Source organism: Vombatus ursinus, unplaced genomic scaffold (assembly GCF_900497805.2).
Source record: "Vombatus ursinus unplaced genomic scaffold, bare-nosed wombat genome assembly UNPS02014847.1, whole genome shotgun sequence".
Classification (NCBI taxonomy): Eukaryota; Metazoa; Chordata; class Mammalia; order Diprotodontia; family Vombatidae; genus Vombatus; species Vombatus ursinus.
Window position 1 is genome coordinate 22,084,410 of NW_020954625.1, and position 26,171 is coordinate 22,110,580.

General features: G+C 39.1%; 1 protein-coding gene and 1 pseudogene across 1 annotated transcript in view; both read right to left on the minus strand.

The window, feature by feature from the left end:
* PRKG1 (protein kinase cGMP-dependent 1) overlaps positions 1-26,171 on the minus strand; it is a 1,334,778-nt gene that overhangs the window by 788,799 nt on the left and 519,808 nt on the right. The window lies entirely within an intron of this gene.
* LOC114026846 overlaps positions 13,521-26,171 on the minus strand; it is a 35,477-nt pseudogene continuing 22,826 nt past the window's right edge.

Sequence of the window (26,171 nt, forward strand, 5' to 3'; positions counted from 1 at the left end):
GTCTTTGCCCCATACTAAGGCCAAGATCATGTGTCTAACCATACTCTGTGAGCCAGTGAATTTTGCTCTGTTCTATAGCAACTCAATGTCAATGTCATGGGCCTGTGGGTTTGTCCCTGGAGCAATGCAGACTGAAATCTCTTCCATTTATTAGATTAAGCCTCAGAGAATTTCTTGAGGCCCACAGAGGATAAGGGACTTTTCCATGTCCACACAGATGGTGAATGACCTGTCATCACAGGTCATCCTGATTTCAAGGCCAGCACTCCACCTGTTACACCATGATGCCTCAGTGAACCCACACACACACACACACACAAACACACACACATCCTAGCAATCCATCTGCCAAGTACACACACTGTTTTATAAGGCCAATGGAGCCAAAGACAGATCAAAACCAATTGATCACCAGATAATGGAAAACAGGTCAGAGGAAAGGCCACGAATTTGGGAGGGGGGCAAAATTTTATTGTTCTTTCTAGCACAATTATTTAGGACAGGACTCTAGAAAACTGGGATCTCAGTGCTTACTTTCAGTTAAAATAGGAGCAAAGCCCTCAAGGACAACATCCCTAACGATAAGAGTGGCATTCATTTGACACTTTATATGCATTCTCTCATTTGATTCTCAATGCAATCGTGGAAGTTAGATAGACAGCCATATGATAGTCATTATAACTATTACATAGTGGTTAGTATAATCCCCATTTAACAGGTAAAGAAACTGATGTCCCAAGAACAGTGAATAAACAAACAAAAGTGAAGGAATGAATAAAAAGTATTTAATAAAGGCTTACTAGAAAGTAAGAACTAGGCTAAGTCCTGGGGATATAGATGAAAAAATGAGACAATCCCTGTTCTAAGTGCAGGAGACAGCATTTATGAGAGGTTTCTGCTGTAGCTCGGAGAAGGGAATTCAAGCTCAAAAAGGTGTAGCGATTTACCTGAGATTACAAAGATTGTCAATTTTCAAAGAGAGCATCAGACATGAAGAAATGCTTCCATTGTGATTTATGTCAAACAGAAAATAAAAAAGGAAAGATAATTTTCTCAAAATTTAAGAAGTTTGTGTTTTGGCCTAGTTTGACTGAATCAAATGTATATACCTGGCTTTAATCAGGCTAATATATAGATTTTTAAAGGAATTCAGCACCAGAGGATCATACTAACAATGCATTGGTCAATTTCAGTTGGGGTCCTGAGAGCACAGAAGAAATTGATGAATGTAGAAAAATTGAGTAGGACATGAAAATAACTCCTCCAAGTGTCTTCCCTAGGTAGATGAGTAGAATGGGAAGCCCATTGGAGCTACCAGAAATCCTAGGTTCACATCCTATCTCTGACCCTTGCTAACTATGAAATGTTACACAAATCATGTCACTTCTCTGGGTTTCAATTTCATTATTTGTCAAGTGGAAAGGAAAAAGTTGGACAAGATGATGATCAAGATACCTCCAGGCTCTAGGTTTTGTGCTCATTTTAGGAGGTGAGGGTAGAAATAGACAAGAATTGTTGATAAACAATGCCTTTCTTCCATGGTTGTAGCATATCTCTTTAGTTCAAGGATATTCTGATTCCCTTTTCACCCTGGCGAAGACACTCATGGTGGAGCCATTTGGAAACATAGTGTATGCTGATTAAAGCTTCAGGATTCCATGCTACAATTATCTTGTATATGTTTTCCTCTTTTTCAGAGCAGAGGCTATGATAAAACTCATAAAAGACACCACCTTGTCAAAGCCACTGTGCTGGGCTTGCGAGGTGTATTCTACAGGTAGAGAGTTGCAAAAACACTACATGAGCTATTTTTCCAATTTAAAAAATTTATACTAGATCATTCATCACAAGAAAGGAGATAACAGTGTAATTAAATCATAGAATATGAGAGCTGAAAAAGAAAAGTGAAATCATCTAGCCCAACTTCCTTGTTGCATAGATGAGAAAACAGGTCCAGAAATGGGAAAGGCTGCATCTTCCAACACATTGCTAGTAAGTGGTAGAACTGGAACCAGGACCCAGCCTAGAATGTTTTCCTCTGTCACACATGTGCTCTACAACAACAGATAATAATTTTCCTCTTTTGAGGTGGGTAAGGACTGGGCCTGAGATTTCATTGTTCTGGTTAGTGGACTCTCATATGACTAAACTCTTTCTACCAATGTAAGTGAGCACCTTCTCTTCAACACAGAATCTTAGAAAGAGGTGCCCAGGGTACTGGGAGGTTGAGTGAATTGCCCAGGGCCATGTAGCTTATATGTGTGAAAAGCGAGACTTGAATCTACATCTTTCTGGTTTTGAGGTTGACTATTCATTATTCAACAACACCTCTCAAAATACAAAGAACCCCAATCACTGACTTTTAAATAGTGCTTTAAAGTTTTTTTATACTCGTTTACATGTATGATATCAGTTGAGTCTCATAACAGCCCTAGGAGGTAAGAGGCAGCACTTGAAACCAGGTCTTCTTGGCTTAGGTCTTGATCTTTCTTCTCTGGTAAAAAATAGAAGCTTACTAAAATACTTGGTGGGTTTAACTGAATTGGCTACAAGAAACAAAAATATCCAAAGTTCAGATGATTGAAGGAGGCCATGGGACACTGTGTTATAGAGTGAGCAATCCCTGTGGGGGTTTCATCCTAACATTTCTCCTTTGACATTCAGGGTAATTGACATTTTCCTGTTGCCCCTCTTCTATTACTTGTACACAAGAGTCTCTTTCCTAAGGTCTTCCTCTCCTTGCCATTCCCAGGCCTGGAGAAATCATCAAGCACAGCTCCAGTTGAGAGTGGCTGTTTGTGTATCTCCAGAGACTCCCTTGCCCTCTTCCTGCCTCCACTCTTTTTTTATTTTTTTTTTTTTTAATTTCCCTACAGCTGTAGCCATGGTCTACAGTAAAGCTTTTTTTTTTTTTTTCAGACCTGTTTCCTGGTCCCTTCTTATTTGAAATGAAGGAAAGTTAGCCCAGCCTGATGCGAAATGCCCTTTAAAAGATTACTTCAATCACAGAATCAAAGAATTGTACAGTTGGAGGGAACCTTGGTCCAACCCACACACACAAAAATGAGATCCCACTATAGCATAACATACCCAACAAGTGGTTATGCTGCTGTGCTTAAATGTCTCCATTAATCTCACATTATTAGTCATAATCACAGTAATTATTGCTCCTATTAATAATGATGATTACTACTACTGGCACTATTAGCATTTATAGATTTCCAAAGTATTTTACATATGTGAACTAATTTTGGCCCTCTCAACAACCCCATTTTACAGATGAGTAGGGTGAAACACAGAGAGGTTAAGGGATATTTAGGTGGCATAGTATTTAGGGTGACATTCCTTAGAGTCTAAAAATCCAGTGCAGATACTTACTATCTAGGTGACCCTGAGCAAGTCACTCAACCTCTGTTTGCCTCAATTTGCTCACCTGTAAAATAATAATAGTAGTACGTCCTTCTGAGAGTTGTTGTGAGGATAAAAAGAGATAATATTTATAAAGTGCTTAGCACAGGGCTTGGCACCTAGTAAGCTCTATGAAAATGTTATATATAATCATTATTATAACAAATCTTACTTGATCCCTCCCTAGCCTCCCCACCATGACCACTGTAGTCAATATCCATCCTTAGGACTGCTGATCACGCACTGGTGCAGAAGATCCCTTCTCATCAATCCATTTGAGAGAAGCACTCAGAGCCATCATCCTGTCCAGATTAGGATGGCATTACTACTGTCTTGGGTTTTGCCACTAAATGGAAAAGAAATATTTTCCTAATTTTAAAGCTTATATAAGAAAACTAAAATATAAATGAATATCTACCTTGGTAACCAAGAATCCCAGTGGTTGGTTGTGAAATTAAATTCTAATGGGGTAGGAAGGATTTAAAATGTAAAGCTGGACCTCATTTACAGAAAAAAAAAACATTTTCCTTCATCAAAAGTGCAAAATCACTTTACTAATGAGTCATTTTGGGACACAAGTAATGGGGTCTTTGCTCTTCATGTAGCAAACAAGAGAGAAAAAAATAAATGAAAAGTTATTAGATACTCTCAGATGTCCAAATTTCTGCACCAATAAATTGTATTTCAGCCCGGACTCATGATTGAATTAGTATAGGAGCCAGGGCAGTTGTCTTTAGTTAATAATCTAAGAGGGTTGCCTAGAAGCACTGAGGAGTTAAATGACTTGCCCAAGGTCTCACTGCCACCATGTGTCAAAAGCAAGACTTAAAACTTGGCCTTCCTGACTGCAAGACAAGGCAGCTCACCTTCCATTTGTCTAGGTTGCCTTTCAGATCATGTACTGCTGACAACAAGTTGGGAGAATTTCACAGGTTCACAGACAAGAGAGCATGCTCACTGTGAGACTGTGACTCAGTATCTAGAATCCACCAGTGTCAGCTCAGAATGCTTTGAAAGTGGGCATCTCTGATTCATTTCTCATCATCACAATGACCGATGTTTTATTTTTGTATCCTTGTGGTCCTAGTGCAGGGCATAGTAGGAGCTTGTCTCGAGCTGGATCAGAGGTTCAAAGTCGGTGTATGAAATAGGAAATTTGGATATTCCTACCTTTATTTTATGGATAACAGACTTCAGAGACAGACTAGGTGATTTGGCTGTGGTCATGCAAGTAAGTGTATGGGCCATATGTTCTGTTTGTGTCAAAGGGAGGATTTGAGCTCAACTGTTCCTGAATCAAGGTTTAGTCCTAAGCTTATAACATTGTACATAATACTTAAAGACTTAGCATTGTCTCAGAGTGTAAGCTCCATGAGGGTCAGACTGCCTGAATTCTGTTTCTCCCTAAGGGCACTGGAATACAAAGATAGAAATGAAATCAACCCTGTTCATAAGGAACTTACAGTCTAATGGAAAGACAGCAAGTCTGTGTAGGGGGGGAAGAGAGAGACAGAGAGACAGAGAGAGAGCCAGAGACAGAGAGACAAAGATAGAAAGAGACAGAGACAGAGAGAGAGGAGAGGAGAAATGTATGCAGAACAAATAGAAGGTAGCTAGCCAGAAGGTATTTGGGGAGGAAAGTAGGTAGGAAGGTCAAGAAAGGTATAATGTAGAAGATGGTTCTTGAGCTGCACCTTGAAAGAAATGAGGGATTCTGGGAGTAGGAGATGAGAATGGAGAGCATTCCAGGTATGGGTGACATACAGTGCAAAGACATGGAGATGGGAGATAGAGCAGCATATGTGAGGAAAAGAGGATTCCATGGGTGGGGAAATCATATGGATCATGGAAAACAGGAAGGACAGTCACCCATCATGAGGCTGGAAAGTTAGGCTAGAGCCAGATTGTAAAGGGCGTGCAGGAAGGGTAAGGGAGTAAGTATTTCTATAGCCCTACTATGTGCCAGGCCCTGTGCAAAGTGCTTTCCAAATATTATCTCATTTGGCTTGAACAGGCAAAGGTTAGATTTGGTCGTGGAGGCAATTGGGACCATTGACGTTTCCTAAGAACATGTCAACAATTCAGCTGCTTCAGGACTCCTATCTATTCCTTTTCCTCTGCTCACACTTTCAGACTTTCATCACTCTCTCCCCAGCACTACTGCACTAACCTTTGAATAGGTTCTTTTTCCCCTGCTCTTTCCTCCATTCCAATGCATACTCTGTGTAACTGCCAAATGGATATTCCTAGAGAACAGTTTTGATCATGTCACCCCCCTGCTTAAGGAATTCCAAGAGCTCATGATTACCTCTATGATAAAATAAAAACACCCTTAAAAAAATAAGCCCTCCCAAACTTGGCTCCAATGCAGCTTTTCATACTGGTTTCACGTTATCCTCATTCACGTACCATACTCGAGTCAAACTATCCTACTTACTATGCCCCATAGCCAACATTCTATTTCTCACCTTGTCTTTTGCACAGGTTATCACCATGACATGAAAGATTGTATTCTCTCTTTTCACAGTTGCCTTTCAGAATCTCTCGGTCCTTTCATATCTTAACTCAAACCTTACCACCTGCCTGGGGTCTCTCTCATTCTCATAGAGCTAAGACAATTGCCACCCCCCCCAGTTACTTTTCATTTGCTTTCAATGCATTTTGGGTTTACTGTCTACTTAATATGTTGCTTTTCCCCCAGAAGAATGTAGGATCCTTCTTTCATTTTTTTTATCAATCCTCAGTGCTTAGCCCCTTTGCCTGGCATATAGAATGAAGCTCATAAATGTCCCTTAAATTCTTAAAACAGCCTGTGGCAGATCTTAGTGCTCCTATACACTGTGCAGTGATCTACTTCATCAGATACTATATGGCAATCCATCCACAGATATGGTCACTGAGAGCATTCCTAAGTAGATCCCTAAGTTAGACTATCAGTATTGAAATTACTACCAATGGTCCAAACAGAGGCAATTTATGAAGTTGGTGTCTCCTGGAGCAAAATAAAAATTCAGCCTCGGGGTTGAAAAGGAAAATATAGTAAGTACCAAGAAAAATTTATGAATCAAGTGACAAGAAAATATTCCCATGTGATAGAAACTTGTTATCATTTATTCACCAAATCAACAAACATTTACTGAGTACAGATGAAGAATGCCCCTCAGTGGCTTTATGCATTTGTATGGCTGGCCTGGAAAACCTGCCATGTTTATTTCACTAATTGTTTAAAGACCATCTTTTTCACATTAAATCCCCACTAAGGAAGCCACTGTGTTTGAGTGATGGGCCAGCTCTCTGAACATCAGCAAGTTAATATCCTGATGGAGAATATAAGGGAAGCTGACCTTGTATCTCAATATTTCTGGAATAATAATAGTTTTACTTTTGTTCTGAGACGGCCAGAAGTCCCAGAAATAATTTAGAGTTTGTGTTTTGAATCCTTCAGTAGCAACAGAAGAAGTCTCATCTGCATAAGAATTTGAAGAAAGAACTGGTTCAGAGGATAAGGAGACAGAATAGAGGAGTGAGTGAATCGCCAGGCAGCTATTACCTGGACACTAGCCACTAATCGCTTTTAAGGTTTAAAAGCTAATTTTCCACAAATTTGGATTTTCTTTTTGCTTGGAAATCGGTATGAGTGAATCCACTCCAACACTCCTTTCACTTGCTGCTGTATAGCTACAGACAGGTGGGCTTAGGCTTGATATATAGGAAAGATTTCCAACAATAAGATCTCTGCCTAAAAGGAATGGGTTGGCTCCAAAGGTAATGAGTAGACCATTTGTCAGGGGATTCCTGTTGGACTGTGAGTTGAGCTAAATGACCTCTGAAGTTTCTTCAAAATGAGTTTCTGTCAACTACCACACCCCTCTCCACCAATGCTTAAGCCATGTAAATTCTGGCCAGTTTTTCCCATTTATGGAAAAATAAGCACTTTAACTCATATCCATTAAAAAAAAGTATCAAGTAATGGAAGCAGCATATCTTTGTAGATAGACTACGAATCATGCTAATTTTATGGTACAGAATAGATATCACAGTTTTGGGGGTAGTGGAGGTTTGCATCTTGGTGATTTTTTTTTTCCTATGATGACTACAATAACAACATAGACATGTACTTTGATATCTAGGTAAATTCCTTAACATTTCTTTTTCTTTTATAAAAAAAAAAAGAAAATATTTTTTCTCACCAAATGATCAAAAGCTCAAATACCTAAGGTGCTTTAAATACAGCTGCATATTTCTATAGGGAGTATTCTAATTATGATGATTATTATCAGAGGCAGCTAATCGGCACAGTGGATAAAGCACTGACCCTGGAATCAGGAGGACCTGATTTCAAATCCATCCCCAGATCTTTACTATCTGTGTGACCTTGGGCAAGTGACTAAACCTTTGTTGTCTCAGTTTCCTCAACTGTAAAATTGAGATAATAATGGCATCTACCTCCCAAGTTTATTTTGAGGAAAAAATGAGATAATATTTGTAAAGCACTTAAAGTGCTTGGTGCATGGTATTGCAATATAAAGGTTTGTTGTTGTTATTGTTGTTATTCAGGGACTTTAACATTATCGGGAAAATAGGATAGACATTTCCATCTCAGCCCATCCCCTTTTTGTCTAGTTCCCAGGATGGGATTTGCAAGGACCACAAATGTTAATGAAAGGAAGTGAAAGGAATGTGCTAACCTAAAAGAGATCCTACATTGGAGTCAAAAGTACCAGGAATCAGGCAAAAGGTGAAGAAGTTCATAAGATAAACTTAAATGTTAATGGATTTTTCTAGCTAAGTAGCTAAATTCCCAGTCTAGTATCTACATCACAAAAAAAAACAAAAAACTAAAACAGCTTCTGGGGCTATGAACTGAATGAAGTCCTGGACCTCCTTCCACTTCCCCCCTCCAATTACCACCAGGGGTCAGAGAGAGGGTACATAGTGGCTGAAGGACAGAGTCTACTGCAGAAAGAAGTGGAAGCAAAAATGCCTAGTTTAAAGCAGCTCTGTGGGGTTTTTTTGTTGTTGTTGTTGTTTTTCAGATATTTCAGTCATGTCCGATTCTTTGTGACTCCATTTAGACTTTCTTGGCAAAGATACTGGAGTGGTTTGCCATTTCCTTCTCCAGCTCATTTTACAGATGAGGAACTGAGTAGACACCCCTAAGAACATCTCAGTCTACAGAGAAGCTCATCTGATGACAGAACCAGAGGCCCCTCACTGGCAGCAGTATTGGGGAGCAAACAGCAAAGTTGGAGGCATGAATTGGAATGGTCATATGTGCTCATTGGTCACACATTCCTTGTATATGTCCCCATTTCAACCTTTCATTTGTAACCTGTGAAAAAGTGTTCCCATATGGATAGACTCCTATGCTATTGAAATAAATGTCTTGTTTCTTGAAACGTGCTCTCTAGTTGGTTGGTAAATGAAATATACTGGTAGGGGCTTGTGAGCAATGGTGGGGGATGCTACCCTACTGTATACCTCGAATATGAGGTGCTTTACACAGCACTAATGTATGAAGGATTCCCTTGTGAATGACAATGATGATGATGATATTGCTGGTGGTGGTGATGGTAGAGATGGTGGTGATGGTAGAGATGGTGGTGATGATGAGTGTGGTGATGATAATGCTGTAGTGGTGGGATACTGATGCTGTTGCTGATGCTGCTGGTGATATAACAGCTCCCATTTACATAGTACTTTATACTCTACAGAATCTTTTTCCTCAAGTTAATACTTTGTGGTTCTAACAAGCTATCCAGAGGTTTATTTTTTTTTTAATCTCCCCCACCCCGGAATGCCACAGGGCTTAATTTTTTTTCTTCAAATTACCTCAAACTTTGATTTTGAAAGTTCTACTTTCCCCAAAACCTCTCCAGGGCTTTACACTGTGAATCTGACTAATGACTTGATGCTGTTAGGAATTTACTTTAGAACCAGGAGATTTTCTTTAAGTACATGTCTGTTGTCTGAGGCAGTAATTGACCTTATTAACATCCCAAATTGTCCATTTTCCTTATCCTTAGGGTTCAAGGATTTAGATTGCTACCATCCCAGTCCTATGGATAAGCCATCTAATGCTTAGATGGGTTAAGGGACCTACTTGAGGTGGCAGAGAAAGGAAGGCCCTGAATTTTCTCCTTCTTGACATTAGTGATTTCATTTTAGAATAAGACTCCATTTCAATATAAATATGCTATCTTGTCGTCATCCCAATATTATTCCTTCCTTTACCTCAGATCTTGGGCAAGACCAGCAGCAAGAACGGAGTCCTCCCAGTCTTGGCTTCCCGGAGGCCAATGACTGGCTTTCAGATTAAGCAATCTCTGCCTGCTTTCCTAGACTGAACAAACACACGCAAAGACTACATTCACACAGACACACATCTACAGATGAGCAGCCAAGCAGCTGTGAATTCTGTGTTCTATATAGCAGAAGTATATGACGAGGACACTCTTTATGAGCCAAGTGATGCTTGGCCATGCCACGTCTCATACTTATGGATGGGTATATATATACATATATATATATATACACACATATATATATATATGTATGTATGTGTATATATATATTATATATGTATATATGTATATATACACACACACATATATATACATATATATATATATGAATGATATATAGTTTTTTACTGAGTTGTGTTCTAAATTCTAAATGATGAATTGATCTTTTCTCCTCATGATAGTTTCAGGTTAAAGATATAGATTTAGAGCTGGAAAGGGCCTCACAAGCCAGGAAGTCCAACCCTCTCATTTGAAAACTAAAGAAAGAGAGGACAAAGTCACATAAACAGCAAATGTCAGTCAGCATTCAAAGTCAGCTCCTCTAATTCCAAATCCAGGGTTCTGTCTTCACTGAAAGTGATTTAAAAATAAATCATTTACTAGAAAAAAACCAGAATAACAATATCACCTTTTCATTTGCTTTGCTCTTTGTTTTGGTAGTAGGGGTAAAATATCAATGGATAGACTGCTGGGCCGAGAATCAGGAAGATTAGAGTACAAATCTAATTTTAGACATTTATTAGCTATATGACCCTGAGCAAGTCACCTCAGTCCAATTTGCCTCAGTTTCCTCAACTGTAAAATGGGGATAATAATAACACCTACCTCAAAAGAGATAATGTTTGTAAATCACTCAGCACAGTGTCTAGCATGTAGCAGGCACTATGTAAATTGTAAATGTTATTATTATTAAATAAAATGTCTTTTTTAGACAATAATCATAATAATAGTTCATATTTATAGTATGCTTTAAAGTTTGCAAAACACTTTATAGGAGTTTGTTTGATCCTCATGTCAACCTTGTGAGTTTAGCAAAATTAAGTAACTGGCCTAGGATTTCACACTAAGTTTCTGAGGCTAGATTTGAAGCCAGGTATTCCTGGTTCCAGGCCTAGTACTCTATACAGTTCCCCATGATGCTACTCATGAACAAAGTAAAAGACTTTTACAACATTTGGGGGTTGGGGTATTAAAATGATTTGAAGAATTTTCCTCTTTCACACCAAAGTTCCAAAGGACTTCTCTAAAGGGAATGGGAGGTGTGGGGAGGTTAGTGAGTTGGGGGGTGGCATAGAAGCGTCTTCAGTGACCAAGAGGCTTTCCTTCTAGACAGAGCTCTAAATAATGAAATAGTTTGTCCTTTACAAGAAAGAGAATTCTTGGAGAAATGATCACCCTAATAGCACCAGGACTGTTTTGTAATCCGAATGAGGGGAGTTCCCATAGCCATTTCCCTGGTAATTAAAAGATCTAAAAAGTCTTTCATCTCCCTGACTTGCCATCTAGAATTGGTGCCTATGACAATCAGGTTTATTGTAGCATAAAATAATTAGCTAGATTTTAATGTTGCCCCCAAATTACCTCTGCGATGGGCATCGTATCACATCACTCAAGCTTCTCTGGAGAAGGACATTCAAGTGGATTGATATATTTAAGCATCTTAAAGATTTACTTCTCTTCTATCCATTGTTGATTATTCCCCTGACCCCCATGGGATTTTGTTTGCCACCCCCTTCTTTAGCTAACCACTGGTGAGTGAAAGGTTTGAATGAACTAATTCAGGAACACCTGAAAGATGGATTCTGGCAATATAAAGTGAATACAGATTTGACATCTTTTCAGTTAATGGAATCAGGGTAGAAAGGCAGATCATTCCATCCCCGAAAATCCCCTTTGGACCAGGAACCTGGCCTCATTTGTTTGTTTATTTGTTTGTTTGTTTGTGTGTTTGTTTATTTCTTTACCTTAAGAGACAGTTTAGATTTAGAAGTACAATTTCCTGGTCTGAAAAATAGGATAGTAATTCTTCCATGTCACAGGGTTGATTTTAATAAAAGTACTTTGTAAATGTGAATTAACTAAGATAAGCATTACTCTTATTGATATGAAAGCTATTTGAAATAAAATAGGACTTTAGAAATATAGCTTATTAGCATGGACCAAATCAATTCAATGTGAACAACCTTTTCATTTCATTGCTCATAAAGGGTGGGTAGGCAGTATATGGTACTGGATTTAATATCAGGGAAACTTTAATGTGAATGCTGCCTCAAACACTTCATAGCTGTGTGAGCTTAGGTAAACCACTTAATTATCTGGCCCTCAGAATCCTCATCTGGAAAATGAGGGAGTTGACCTTCACTTCAATGTCTGAGGCTATGATCCCATTTTCCTTCCAGCACCTAGCCCTGTACATACATAGCACTAAAATGTTTCTCTGAGTTTAATTAAATAGAATATTTTCACTAGGATTCACTTTTCTCCTTATTTATCCATCCAAGGGCCATTTCACTGATCCAGAAGAAAGAAGAATCCTTCATTTCTAAGTAGTGGCATTGGACCTCAGATATTAGAAAGAAAATTTGGTTCAGCCCAGTAGTCTTTTGGATCTTTGGGTTCATGCCAACTAAATCATATTGCAGCCACCCCAATGGCTACAATATTAGCATTAAGGTGGACAAAGTGACCAAGATCTTGCAGTGGAAGGGACCTCTAAACCCAACTAGTCCAATGCCCTCATTTGACAAGTGAGGAAACTAAGGCCCGGAGAAATCATATTGCACACCCAAAGTCATAAGAATAGTAATAACACAGCTCAAAGACATCCTACACATCATTTTATCTAAGCACTTATTTTATAGCTAAGGAGTCAGAAGACCCAAAAGAGTGACTTTCCCATACTCATACAGGTAGTTGGTGAGTGATAAAGTTGGCACAAGAACCCAGCTATAAAGTTCATATAAAAGATGGCTTCCTTATTCATGGAAAAGTTTCCAAATGCTCACATTCTCAAATGCAACTTTACTTACTACATCAAATCCCAAAACACTGCAAAGCTTAAGAAGTGGAATTCTCAATAAATAGAAAGAGCTATCTAAGCATCCATCCTGGAAAAACAATGCTGATGATCAATGTATATTGACCATGCTATGACATGTACCTACATGAGCAGCCCTCAAACATGCATCTCTCCGAAAGATGGTGCACACTGAAAGTCAGCCAGGCCCAGAGGCAACAAGAAGGAAGAGGAAATTAGTCTCAGATCCATTTAGTTAAGTGTCAAGTGCTCTAAATGATCCCAAATTGCCAAAGAAACTCTACTCTTTAATTCTTTCAGTGATGACAAATGACTGCCAATCATAGGTCATTTTGGTCTCAGGAAAACAAGAACAACAACAATAAAGTGACCAGTAACCCAAAGGGCAAGGGAAAAACAAATGGGGGCCATAATTCATATGAAAGTATCATAGCTTTAGAGTTATAAAGAACCTTATCCTTATTCCACAGACGAGGAAACTGGAGCATAGAGACATTAAGTGACTTGCCAAGGTCCCATAGTTGGTATCTCAAGTGGGGTTTGAACCAAGGTCTTTCCGATTCCAAACCCATGTAGATCAAAGTATATTACTCAGACATCCTCTAAACTTTATGACCTTCAATCTCCTCATCTCTAAAATGAAGATAGTAACATTTGTCCTGCCTTCCTTACAGGATCATTATGGGGATCATAAATAATAATCTGTGGGAGAGTAAATATAAGTCATATTTAAAGTATTCTGATAGAAACCTTCTCAATAAGGTAACTCATCAGTATACTGCTGACCTTCTTTTGAAGACCTCATATTCATCATCATCATCATCATCATCATCATCATCACCATCGTCGTTGTTGTCATCATCTTTATTGTGAGCTGCATTGTATAAAAGAGGTTTTTAAATGAATTCCCCTTCTTGTCCATTGGGGAAATCACTTCTAAAGCATTTTGACCAAGCAATCTCTCCACAAGGAAATGAAATTAGTTACTGTGTTGTACTGAGCACTCAGATGCACCAGCTTGTTTCTTCACACTCCTGCAAATCATTCCATTTCACTTCTTGCTAATTCCCAATATGCTGAATTATGAAGTGGCTGTTCCCCAATCCAGAGCTAAAGAAATTAAGGGAAAGAACAGGAAGGGCTCAGCTGATATATCAGCATGTGAATTGTCATTTTAGTATCTGTAAACGCTTTCCTTTCCTCAAACAAAGAATGCAGACAGAGAGAGACATGGAACAAAAGGGATCTTAAAAGTTATCTGGTCTGACATTTTATAGGTGAAGAAACTGAGGCACCTGGGATGAAGCAGCTTTTCTAAGTTCACCAGTTGTACCATAGCCTAGCCTTCAACTCAGGCCCCTACCTCACAACTCAATGATCTCTCAATTAAATCATGGCTTCTGCCTTTTTAACTCTAACTTGAACTCAATATGATCCACTGGGCAAATAACCTGCATGAGTGCAGCATGAGTAAGGCAACTATTAGGAAAATTTATCCTAGTACCTGTTTCTCATTCATTAGAAAGTAAGCTTCTTGAGGGCAGGGACTGTTTTTGCACTAATAACTTAATAACTACTCGTTACTACTCTTAGCTAGTTGAAATGACATGAGACAGATATTGGCTTTCACATTTGACTTTGGGAAGACCCAGATGAAAAATCCAATTTGTGTGAACCTAAGAAGGGACTCCAGATTCACAAGTTTTCCCACAACACCATAATGCATGGTATTGGCAATGGATTAGTTTTTTGTTTGTTTGTTTGTTTGTTTTATGCATTCATCCATCAGTCAAACAACAACTATCTATTAAGCAACAAGTGTGTACCTACCGAGCACAATACTAATGGATCAAGACTGCATGACAGGACAGCAGAGCTGTCCAAGATGTCATGAGGTGCCTCAAAAGGTGGGTGATTTCCTCTTGCTCAGAGATTTTCATTGAAGAGGCTGGGTGACTGCTTGCCATGTTTATTATTGTACTGGGACTTGATTTTGTTTGTGGGCTAAACTGGATGGTCACTGAGATTTTGTCCATCTCCCCAATTCTGAAATTCTGTGGAAACAGTCCTCTGCCATCAAGAAGCTTTCATTCAAGAAGCGTTTCATCCTTCCCATGTTAATATTAATAATTTCATGAAATAGGCCTCCATGAAAGTCTTCTGCAATTACACTGAGACATAGAGGTGACCTTCAGTTCTTAAAGGCTAGGCCAATAGAATTCAAGCTTTGGCTATTCCTTCTAAGGCAGGCAAATTTTCCAAAATCAGCCTGAAAATGGATTATATTTCTATGACTCAAGATTGGTTGAATTTAGTTTAGAAAGACTCACTACCAGATTGGCTAAAGGGGGATGCTGTTTTATAATTTTTGGCTAAATCAACTCTTAAAAGATCCTTTGCTGAGTTATAGGGGGTTATTAAAAGGATACACCAAATTAGAGAGATAGAGGGAGGAGGATCCCTATTAGAACATTCCAAAAAAGAAATGGACTATTTTGGGCTACAGTGGTATCCTTTTCATTGGAGGGTTTCAAGTCAAGAATGGATGATCAATTATGAGGCATATCAAAAAAGGGTTTTTTTTTTCACATATGGATGTATTGAATTGTAACTGAGAGCTCTTCCAACAGAATTTCTGTCATGTGGAGCAAACCTCCAAGCAGATGGAAAATCCACTTGAATATCCTTAATAATAACATCAATATTTTGTCTCAGAGAGAGTCTCATCGCCTTTCCCCAAAAAGACTCTGACACTGATGATGTCATTTGGGTCAGAAGGTACAAACTATATTTCCTAGGTCTCTAATGAACCACTGGAATGATTTCTTAGCCCTTCCTTGGCATGCCTTTTGTTCTTGCTGCCAAGAAAAAGCAAATCCATTCTACATAAACCAGAAGTCCAAAAGAAGACTATTTTTTCCAGTGGTCCAGTAGATGTCGTATTGGTCTTACAGTCAGGAAGGGCTGAGTTTGAATCCTTCCTCATGCATTTACTAGCAGCATGAGCCTGTGCAAATCCTTTAACCCTATTTTCTTCATATATCTCATTTGATAAGTACTTCGCAAACCTTAAAGTGCTATTATTATTCTTGTTTTTGCTGTGTTATTGTGGTTATCGTTATTATTTACAACTACAGAGCACACCCATTTCCTAGAGACAAAAGTTCTTAAGGTAGATGAATTTTTGTAGAAAAGAGGTAGAAACCACCATGACAAAGGCTAGTCCCATCTCCACACTTCTGTGTAAAGGCCCCTTGAATGGAGGTTTTGTTTTTTGTTTTTTGTTTTTTTCCACAGTTACCCAGAGTGAAAGGATCATGAGATACAGAGCTGGAAAGCACCGGGGTCAAGGTGGAGTCCAATCCCACTTCATTTCTTGTTTCTAGTCGATCTCACCGGTGCATCTGCTCGGAACAAACAGGAGTGATTTCATATATTCTTGGAGCCAGCCAGGGCTCTTTCATGCCAATACCTCGTGGAAGATTCAAAGATTAGAATTCCAGTTAAACACATCAAGGCCTGATTACGTTTTGCCTCCAAAGAGAAGAGCGGCACAAGGAGCAGTCCGGAGTAAATATAGTTGTCAAAGCTGATTGCCTTGCTGAGTTCCGGCGCTGTCCTCAGGCAAATAAAATATTTCCATTCCAATTATATTCAGAAAAGAAATCGAATTCATGAAATGTAATGAGTTTTTCACACTTCCAGTGTGAATATAACTTTTTTTTCTTATTAAAAAAAGTCTCTCTACTGCTCTATTGATTTAGAGTGTTTTCAAAAGCTTTTTAAAGACCTATACGGTGATGATTGCAACTCAGACGTCTACTTAAAGGATTATAATGACCAAGTAATTGTTAAGTACACTTTGAGAATTATTCCTCACTTTAAAGTTGTACTTGCCAACTGGCACACAATACAGAGCATAGCTGGGAGAGGCCTGATTCCAGATGGGGATTGCTTTTGCTCTATTACAGAGTTCAGTGACTGTCAGAGCTAGAAGGAAATGTAGTTGAAGTCCTGTCCAGCTCTTGGTCTTCCATCAGATCCAGCATATTAAACCCGCTCATTCTAAAGATGAGGAAACTAAAGACTCAAAAGGCAGAAGTGATTTATGCAAAATCACATAGGTAGCAAGTGCCACAGTCTAGATCTGAACCTAAGTCCAAGCCCATTCCTCTCTTTCCATTATGCCATGATATGGGGCAGCTAGGTGGTGCGGTGGATAGAGCGCCGGCCCTGGATTCAGGAGGACCTGAGTTCAAATACGGCCTCAGACACATGACGCTTACTGACTGTATGACCCTGGGCAAGTCACTTAAGCTCATTACCTAGCCCCCCCAAAAAAAACATTATGCCACGATACTTCATCTCTGTCTCTACATTTGATTAGTCATTTACAGTTGTGTCTGATTCTTCACGACTCCTTTTTGACTTTTCATGGCAAAGATACTGGAATGGTTTGCCATTTCCTCATCCAGTTCATTTTACAAATGAGGAAACTGAGGCAAACAGGGTTAAGTGACTTGCCCAGGGTCACACAGCTAGTAAGTGTCTGAGGCCAGATTTGAATATAGGTCTTCCAGATTCCAGGCCTAGCACTCTATCCACTGTGCCACCTAACTGTCCCCATCTCTACTTTTAATCTCTGTCTACTTGGAAGTCCAAGTCACTTGCTATCTCCAGAGACCAGGTGCCTTCACAACTGACTGGGCAGCAATCAAATGAGTAGATTAAAGAGACTCATGATGGTTCAATTGATGATTCAGTCAACCACTGAGTAGTCTAGTTATGTCACACGCACATGTGTAGCCACTGTTAACATCCCATAATCTTGGGTAATTTGATGAATAAGATGGAGAACATTAGATGTTGGTGCTTATGCATTTAGCTCAAATTCCCAAATATGAGGCGCTGAGATGAGTCTAATTATTATTCAAATATGTTTAAATATGCCTGTGACTACTTCCAGGAAACTGGTTTTATTTCCTCCTCCATCCCCATTATGATGTTATAATCCAATAGTAAGAGGCCTAGGAAAAAGAAGTTCTTAAAGCATCCAGTATCATCAGGAGACACCTATTCTTCTGACATGTGGCATTGGGACAGGATTTTGCCCCCACCCCCATAGACCATTATTTTCATTTTTGTTTCCTTTTCTTTCCTTTTTCTTTCTTTCTTTCTTTTTTTTTTTGAGGCAATTGGGGTTAAGTGACTTGTCCAAGGTCGCATAGCTAATAAATGTCTGAGGCCAGATTTGAACTCAGGTCCTCCTGACTCCAGGGCCAGTGCTTTATCCACTGTACCCCTACCTGCCCCTAGAATGTTATTTGCTAAATTTGGAAATCTATTCATGAATCTTCAAATATACTTAAAGGATTATTTTTTTAAATGTGGATACAGCTATTGTGGGAGTTTTTGCTTGACTACGCATATATGTTCCAAGGATTTTGTTAATTACTTTTCCAGAGTTGGAGGGAGAGTCTCCCTGGAAGAAAATGAGTGCTTGTTAATTAAAAAAATAAAATTGAATTTAAAAAACAAAGGGGAAAAATTCTGGAGCTAGAAGGACCCTTGGAGAATCATTTTGCACGAAAATGTCAACATGTCATCAGTATCAACCACTTTTTTTTTCATTTTAAACATAACGAAACTGAAGCCAGGAGAGGGACAGGTACTTCCCCCAAGCTCAAAGGAAATTTCAAAGTTTCAAAGTCAGAATTTGAACTTAAGTCTTCTGCTTCAAAATCTATTGCTTTTTCTACCCTCCCCATGCTCCCTTCTATTTTGGTTCAAGCCTCGGACAGTTGTGACCACTGGATGGATAATTCTGAATGGACTAATAGAGATAAAGTAAGTAACACTTTGAGTACCTTTTTCTCACAGTACAGACAGCACAGAGGTCCCTCTCCCCATAAGCTTTTCTTGGCACAATCCATGTCCTTTGCTGGTTGAAATGAATCAATAAGTTGGGGCTCTAGGAAGCCCCAGCTGCAAAGCCCAATTCAATTTCCCATCTCAAGGTCATCTTCCCGGCAAACCTCATAGATAATGGAAAGAAAGAGAAGATAGCAATCATCAAGTCTGGGTCTCAAGGTGACATACACATTTGTGAACTGATTCTTATTTGTAAAAAGTGTGTGCACTCTATACTGCGTGTCTGTGTGTGTGTGTGTACGTGTGTGTGTGTGTGTCTGCGTGCACACGTGTGTTTTAACTTGGACCTTAGAGTGACTTGAGAGCTTATCCCTGGCTTGACCATTTTGCAAGAAAATGTGAAATCCAAGGCCTCTGCCCCTTTAAAACCCACTAGGCTAATTGTCTCCTCCTGGCATCTAGCAAGCACTCACTTAACCTATTCTGTATCTAATGTGGAAAAGAGAGCTTAGCCTTGAGAGTGAACTCCAACTTAACTGGGGTTAAAGGGAGTTTCCCAATGAGGAACAGCATTTCAAAGGACCACAAAAGCAATCTGACCTCAATTTTTGCAACAGTAGAGTAATAAGTACAAGAAGGGTTAAGAGGGAGAAACTTTTTGCTTTTAAATTATGGAGGAGGGAATCTTTTTCTGTATTGGTATGCATTTCAATTTCAAGCTAATTTACTGTAAATAATAAATGAGGTCAAAGCATCTCCCCAAAACAGAAAGTACAGTAGGCTTCTAGGTTCACTCAACAGAAACCAATCAATAAACATTTGTTAAGCACCCACTATGTGCCAGGCACTGACTAATTATCTCTTTCATCAGCACATGCTTGCAAATATAAAAGTCTGATCTGCTCTCTGGCCCTATACTTGTAGAATAACTTTTTCTTTTTGAGTTTTTTAATGTAGTGCTTTAAAGTTAGCAAAGTGATTTGCTGATGTTATCTGATCCTCACAAGAGTCCTGACAGCTAGGTTATTATTATCCTTGTTTTACAGATGAGGAGACCAAGGCTGAGAGAGGATAAGTGACTTGTCCAGGGTGACACAGCTAGCAAGTGTTAGAGGCTGAATTCAAACTCAGGTCTTCCTAATGCCAAGACTATTGTTCTATCCATCTAGCTACCTCAGAGGAAAACCTTCAGTCCTAGAGTACAGTTGTTTCTTTTTGTCCCAGAAGACATTTCACCCCTGAGACTGCCCTCAATTCTGAGGGATCTTTTAGACACAACCACTGGTAATGCCGAAGGAATGAATGTCATAACTAAAATCATAACAATGATGTTGATAATGGTAAGAAGGAGGAGGAGGATAGTGTCTAGATATGTGATTTCAGAGGTATAGGGAATTTCCTAAGTGTGGTAGTAAATTAAAGTTTTGTCTGTTCCCTGCTTAATATTTTAGAAATATTAACAAAATGTTCTGAAATTACCCTTGGATGTAGCCTGTGGAGTTATCTGAAAGAGAATCCTTATGACTCTGAACACATCAATTCCGGCACAATGTTCTGCTCCCCACTTTCCAAAGCAATCCAGGAGAGGACAACCACTGGAAGTCATTTGGGCAGTGACCAGACAAGGGTGAGGGGCCCTTGAGTGACCCACCTTGTTTGGCTCAGGATAATAATCTACCTAAGAGAAGGAAAGTGGCTTGGATGACTTCAGTTCATGAAGGAATTTCTTAGTTCACCTTGGTCAGAAGCTGGAAGGTTGAATCCTTAAAGGCAGTGGTCAAAATGGGATTAAATGGTTTGGGGAAAATGGTTCTCCAAATATGTAAAAAAATTAAGTGACTCTTGTTCTGTTTGATGAAGCAAAAAGTTAGCCTGCCTTTCCCTTGAGCATGGTAAGTATATTTTATCTCATTGTGGCATTCTGTCCACCCTCCTAGAAGTCCATAATCATAACTTTGAAAAGGATTCGGTGAGAGGCAATCTTATAGCATCTTCTCTCTCTCTCTCTCTCTCTCTCTCTCTCTCTCTCTCTCTCTCTCTCTCTCTCTCTCTCTCTCTCTCACACACACACACACACACACATACACACACATTCACAATCTCTTTAAATTAGAATAATCCAAACTTATTTTAAACAACATTTCAGAAAGAGTTGAGCCTAGAACAAAGTACAGAATTTTCTTCCACAAAAAAATGAGTAAACTCCCCCTAACCATGCATGTCAGCACTTTCTCTGCAATTTGTAATCCTTCAAGGGATGCCTAAAATAGTGATTGGTGAGGTGACGTGGCCACAGTCACAGAGCCAGTATGTGTCAGAGGTGAGATCTGAACCCACGGTGCCTGGCACATAGTAGGTGCTTAATAAATGGTTATTGATTGATTGATTAGTTTTGAGGCTGGTTCTTCCCTATGCCAAGTGTCTCTCATAATACTAACACCATTGCCTACTAGGTGTATAGGGCTTTGAGTTTTGCAAAGTACATTTTGATACACATTACTTCAGCTGAGTCTCATGACCACACTGTGAGGTAGGTACTACCATTTTAGCTGGGAAACAGAGAAGTTAAATAACTTGTCAAAAGCCAAACACCTGGTAGGTATCAGAAGTGGGAAAAATCTCTGATAGAGCTAAGCAAGTGAGTTTTTGGTATGTTCAGACATTTTCTTATATATTAGGCTATTAGCTGATCCTGGGATCCTCAGTGTAGAGACTAGTCATGGTGAGAAACTCTCTTTCTCCATGCAAATCAGCAACTCCTCAGTAACTGAGATCTTTTTAAAACTATTTTATTTTTAGCATACTTTCAAAAAGTTGAGTTTCAAATTCTCTCCCTCCCTCCCCCACATCCATTGAGAAGACAAGAAGCAAGATGTCCTTTTTACACATGAAGTCACACAAAACTTATTTCCATATTAGCCATGTTGCAAAACAAAAACAAAAAAGCAAGAAAAATAAATGAAATGTAAAAAAAGTCTACTTCAATTTGCACTGAGCGTTGATGTTCTCTCTCTGGAGATGGACAGCATTTTCCATCTTGGGTCCGATGGAATTATCTTGGATCATTGTCTTAATCAGAGGTGCTAAGTCTTTCACACTTGATCATCTTTACCATAGAGTTGGGTAAAAGATATTGTTAAGAGAACACAGGACCACTGAGCATAAATGGCTTGCTCGTGTCACATGGTCACTGTATGTCAAAGGTGAGACTTGAACGAGTGTCTTCCTGACTCCAAGGCTTTGCCTCTTACATTCTAAGATTTACCTGGATACAAAAGCACTTTGGAAACCTCAGTACACTTCCTGTGCTGTTAAACACTCAGCAGTTGGTAGTGCAGTGATTAGAGGCTGGGCCTAGAGTCTGGAAGGCCTGAGTTCAAATCTGGCCTTAGGCACTTACTTGCTTAGCAACCCTGGGCAAATTACTTAATTTCTTTGTGCCTCAGTTTCCTCATATATAAATGGGGATAATGATAGCACTTACCTCACAGGGTGGTTGTGGAGCTCAAATGAGCAAATAATTGTAAAGTATTTAGCACAGTGCCTGACACATAGTAGGCATTTAAATGCTTATTGCCCTCCCTTCCCAGGACCAGCTAAATTTTTTCTTTCCTTAATAGGGATGACTTTTCCGAAACTGTTAAAAAAAAAGTCAAGGAAAGCAACCAACTGGACTTCTCCCCATTGACTGTAAATGTCTTGAAGGCATGGTTTGCCTTGCTTTTGATGGTGCTGTACCCTCAGCCCCCCAGCCCTGCACATAAAGGCTTATTCTATTGGATTTTATTGACTCTGGATTGTATTGACCCCGGATGAACTTACAGGCCTGTTATCTAGGAATGCCGACCCAAAAGATGTAAGAATAGAAATGTCCTTTTTTCCCCTGGAACTCTAGAAATCTAGCAAGGGCCAGGCAGAAGCAGCTGTTTCGGCAGTCCATTATTAACAGGTGTGAATCACAGCTAACAATAGAATCCTCATTGTTTGTGAGTTGCTACAGTGCAACACATTGACAATGAAAGTGCTACCTTCTTTTTTCTAGAACACCCAGTCAAACATCCCAACACTTCCTGTCCCTGCAGAGAGTGTGGGGTGGGGAGGGGAGAGACCCTCCCCTTCCGTTGTTAGAAAACAAAAACCTCCTACTGGTTGACTGACTATAGTATATTTATTTATATGTTAAAAAAAAAGATCTCTCTCAAAGTGTCTAAGAGGCCTTTCTTTTCCTTTCAAAATCTTTTACCCCCATCACACCATACTTTGAATTAAAGGATCATAGATTTGAAGCCGGAAGGGAGCTTAGAGATAATCTAGTATTGCCTCTCCATTTTACAGATGAGGAAACTGAGAGTGAGAGCCAGGGAAGAGAAGTGAATTTCTTGAGATATACAAGTAGTAAGTAGAAGGGGCAAGTTTGGAACCAAAGTCTCAAGACTCCAATTCCACTCAAATCAATTAATCAAGAAGGATTTAGTAAGCACCTACGCTATGTTGGACCTAGGGATACAAACATAAAGGAACAATCCCTTCTCACAAGAAATTTACATTACACATAGAAAATATGTATGTCTGTGTGTCTCTGTGTGTAATGTTCCACTTAGGAATGCCAGAAAACCTAACCCCTCCAGGAGTTCATCCATTTAATTTTGGAATTCTGCCTAGGGGTTTCAATTGGTGAACACAAGTAACCCTGACCCCAGATAAAACTGTCAGATCAAGCATAACAACCCATGCAGCTCTCTCCCTTCACTTTCTGAATGTGCATCCTACCATGGTCTTCACCACCTCATCCCCCCAAACCCTGCCCCACACACCTCTATTTTACCTCTTGTAAGGTTTTAGCCAAAGCAAAGTCGCCATTGCTCCTGGATAAGGACCCCCTCACTGCCTGTCATCCTCCAGAAACTCCCTTCCCTGAAGATCACTCCTATATCTAACGGTAGTCTCTGGGGGAGCTAGAAAGTTAAGCTCCCTGAATTCAGAGACAGCCTTTCTTTTGTATTTGTATTCCCAGAACTCAAGCACAGTGCTTAATATTTAATGAGCACTTAATAAATACTTTAATTCATTCATTCATTCGGGCCTTGCTGTGCCTATTCCACCACTCACACCCCAAAATAAGAAATGACATTTACATTTTGAAGTGATTTACATACATGATATTCTTTGAGTCTTTTTAGCACAGTGCCTTTGGGCAGTATACAATGTGTAAACACAGTAGCCACTTAATACCTTAATGCACAATTATTTGTTGAATGAACTGAAGAACAACCCTAATCAGGACCCAGATTATTGACATTTCTGTTAACTCTCCACATAAATTGGAGAGTTTGGGAAGCAGCTGCTTAGGACCCGGCAGGCAGCCCCTTAAACATTTCTAATCAATTTTCTCTTACTGGGGGATTTGTCCATGCCCTGCCAATCATTTATGATAAAATTTTCTTCTTGTTTGGCTAAGATTTCTTATATTGTATTTAACTTCCAACACCCTCAGCTACAAGGCAACCTAATTACTTACAAGATCAGGTAGAAGAACATTTATTACAGATGAATAAACATTCTCTGTTTTTAAGATTTGGTTTTAATCTCTCAAATATGAGGCAGTCTATCAGACAGAATGTTGAACATGGAATTGGGCAGACCAGCGTTCAATCCAACTCAGACACTTGCTAGCTGTGTAACCCTAGGCAAATCACTTAACCTCTCTTTTCTTTTTCTCCTCTGTCAAAATTCAGACAATAGCACCTATACTACAGGCCAGTTAGGGTTAGATGAGGGTTTGTGAGGGTTATGATGATGTAAGTAAAACAATGTGTAAGCCTTAAAGTATGATATAAATGTGATATTACTGTTGTTGTGGGACTACAGCTGTGATTTCATCTCTGTACGGGATACCCAGTGAGAAGCTTCCTCTATCAATGCAATCAGCGTACACTTAAGTCTTACCCAGAGTCACACAAGCCAGTGTATGTCAGAGGTGGGACAGGAAGCCAGGTCATCCTGATTCTGAGTCCAGCTTTCAATGCACTACAGCATGCTGTTTCACAATTGTTATTATGATTAAAATGGCAATATTGACATTAATACAGACTCAAATTATTTTGTATGTGCCTATGTGAATAAGTATTATTCATACCTTCTTCTTTCCTCCCCCCCCATTAGAAGGTAGGCACCTCAAGGGAAGGATCTGCTTCATTTTTGTCTTTGCCAGTACCAAGCACAGAGCTAGGCATACTGTAGATTTTTTTTTGCCTTTACATAGTATATATTTTATTTGTTGGTATTTCCAACATTACAGAGCCAGGCTTCACTGGCTCTTTTGATGTTTAGATCAATATCTGACATGCCAATATTTAATATCATGAACAAAACTATCCATATTAAAAAAAAATCCAGATTGAGTAAGCATACCTGGACAACAAAAACAATTTAAACAAAAATAGTCTTTCCTTCTATTATAGGTGGACATTGAAGTGGATTTAATTCGGATTTTCTTTTTAAAGATCCTCAAATCTGAAACAGCTTGAAACTGATTTAAAAGGAATAAAAATGTTTTCATCAAGCTCCTGGTCTCCAGCTCCATGTTCTGTTTTCAATTGTTTGGTGCAGCTCCTTCCTGGGTCATTTTAAGGGATCCTCCAACACCCCCATTCTCCTGTTCTTCATCACTCTCAGATATTGTTTTCTTGTCCTGGAATTGTATTTTGTCTTTATTGGGTACACCCTGGACAGCTCTAGCACGTCCTCTTCTTTTTCCTTAAAATGTCTGACCTTTTGCCTTCAGCGTGTTTAGGAATTCCCCTTGGTCCTTAATGATTTTTTTCAAAGCTTCTTTGTCCATCTCTCCTTCTAACACTCCTCATGTTACATCTTCATTGCTTAATTCTAGGTTTCCTTGATTTGCTTCATTGACTCTGCCCAGTGCTTCTTTTGCCTTTCTTTAAATAGGATTATTCCCTCTTTCATTCTTCTGATGAAGTTTATCCACTTTCTTTCTTCATGATTAGAGAAAAGTGTGTGAAGATCTTATCTACAGGTTTGATCATCTAAATCACAGAAAATTTCAGCAAGCCTCCATCCAATTTTTTCATTCAGGGATTTCAATTCAGCATCTTCTGCTTGTCTCTGTTTTGCTTCTTGCTCTCATTTAACTTTTGCTTTAGTTTCTACTTTATTTTGCTTCCTTTCTTCATTCTTTTTTTGCAAAGTAATCTTCCTTAAAGAGTATCAGCAGCTCTATATCTTTGTATTTTTGTCCAGAGGTTTCTGCAAATTTCTTGGTAGATTCAACACTATCAAACACAGCAAATATTAATCCCTTAAATGCTTTATTAATATTATCATTTGAATATTTTGGACTTGACCTTAACCTACTAACCATTGTTTTATGTCATCAAGGGTTGCATCTGTTGGAAAACCTTTAACATAGATGGATCTGGTTTTTTTTTTTGTTTGTTTGTTTAGGAAATTGGGGTTAAATGACTTGCCCAGGGTCACACAGCTAATAAGTGTCAAGTGTTTGGTCTGAGGCCAGATTTGAACTCAGGTCC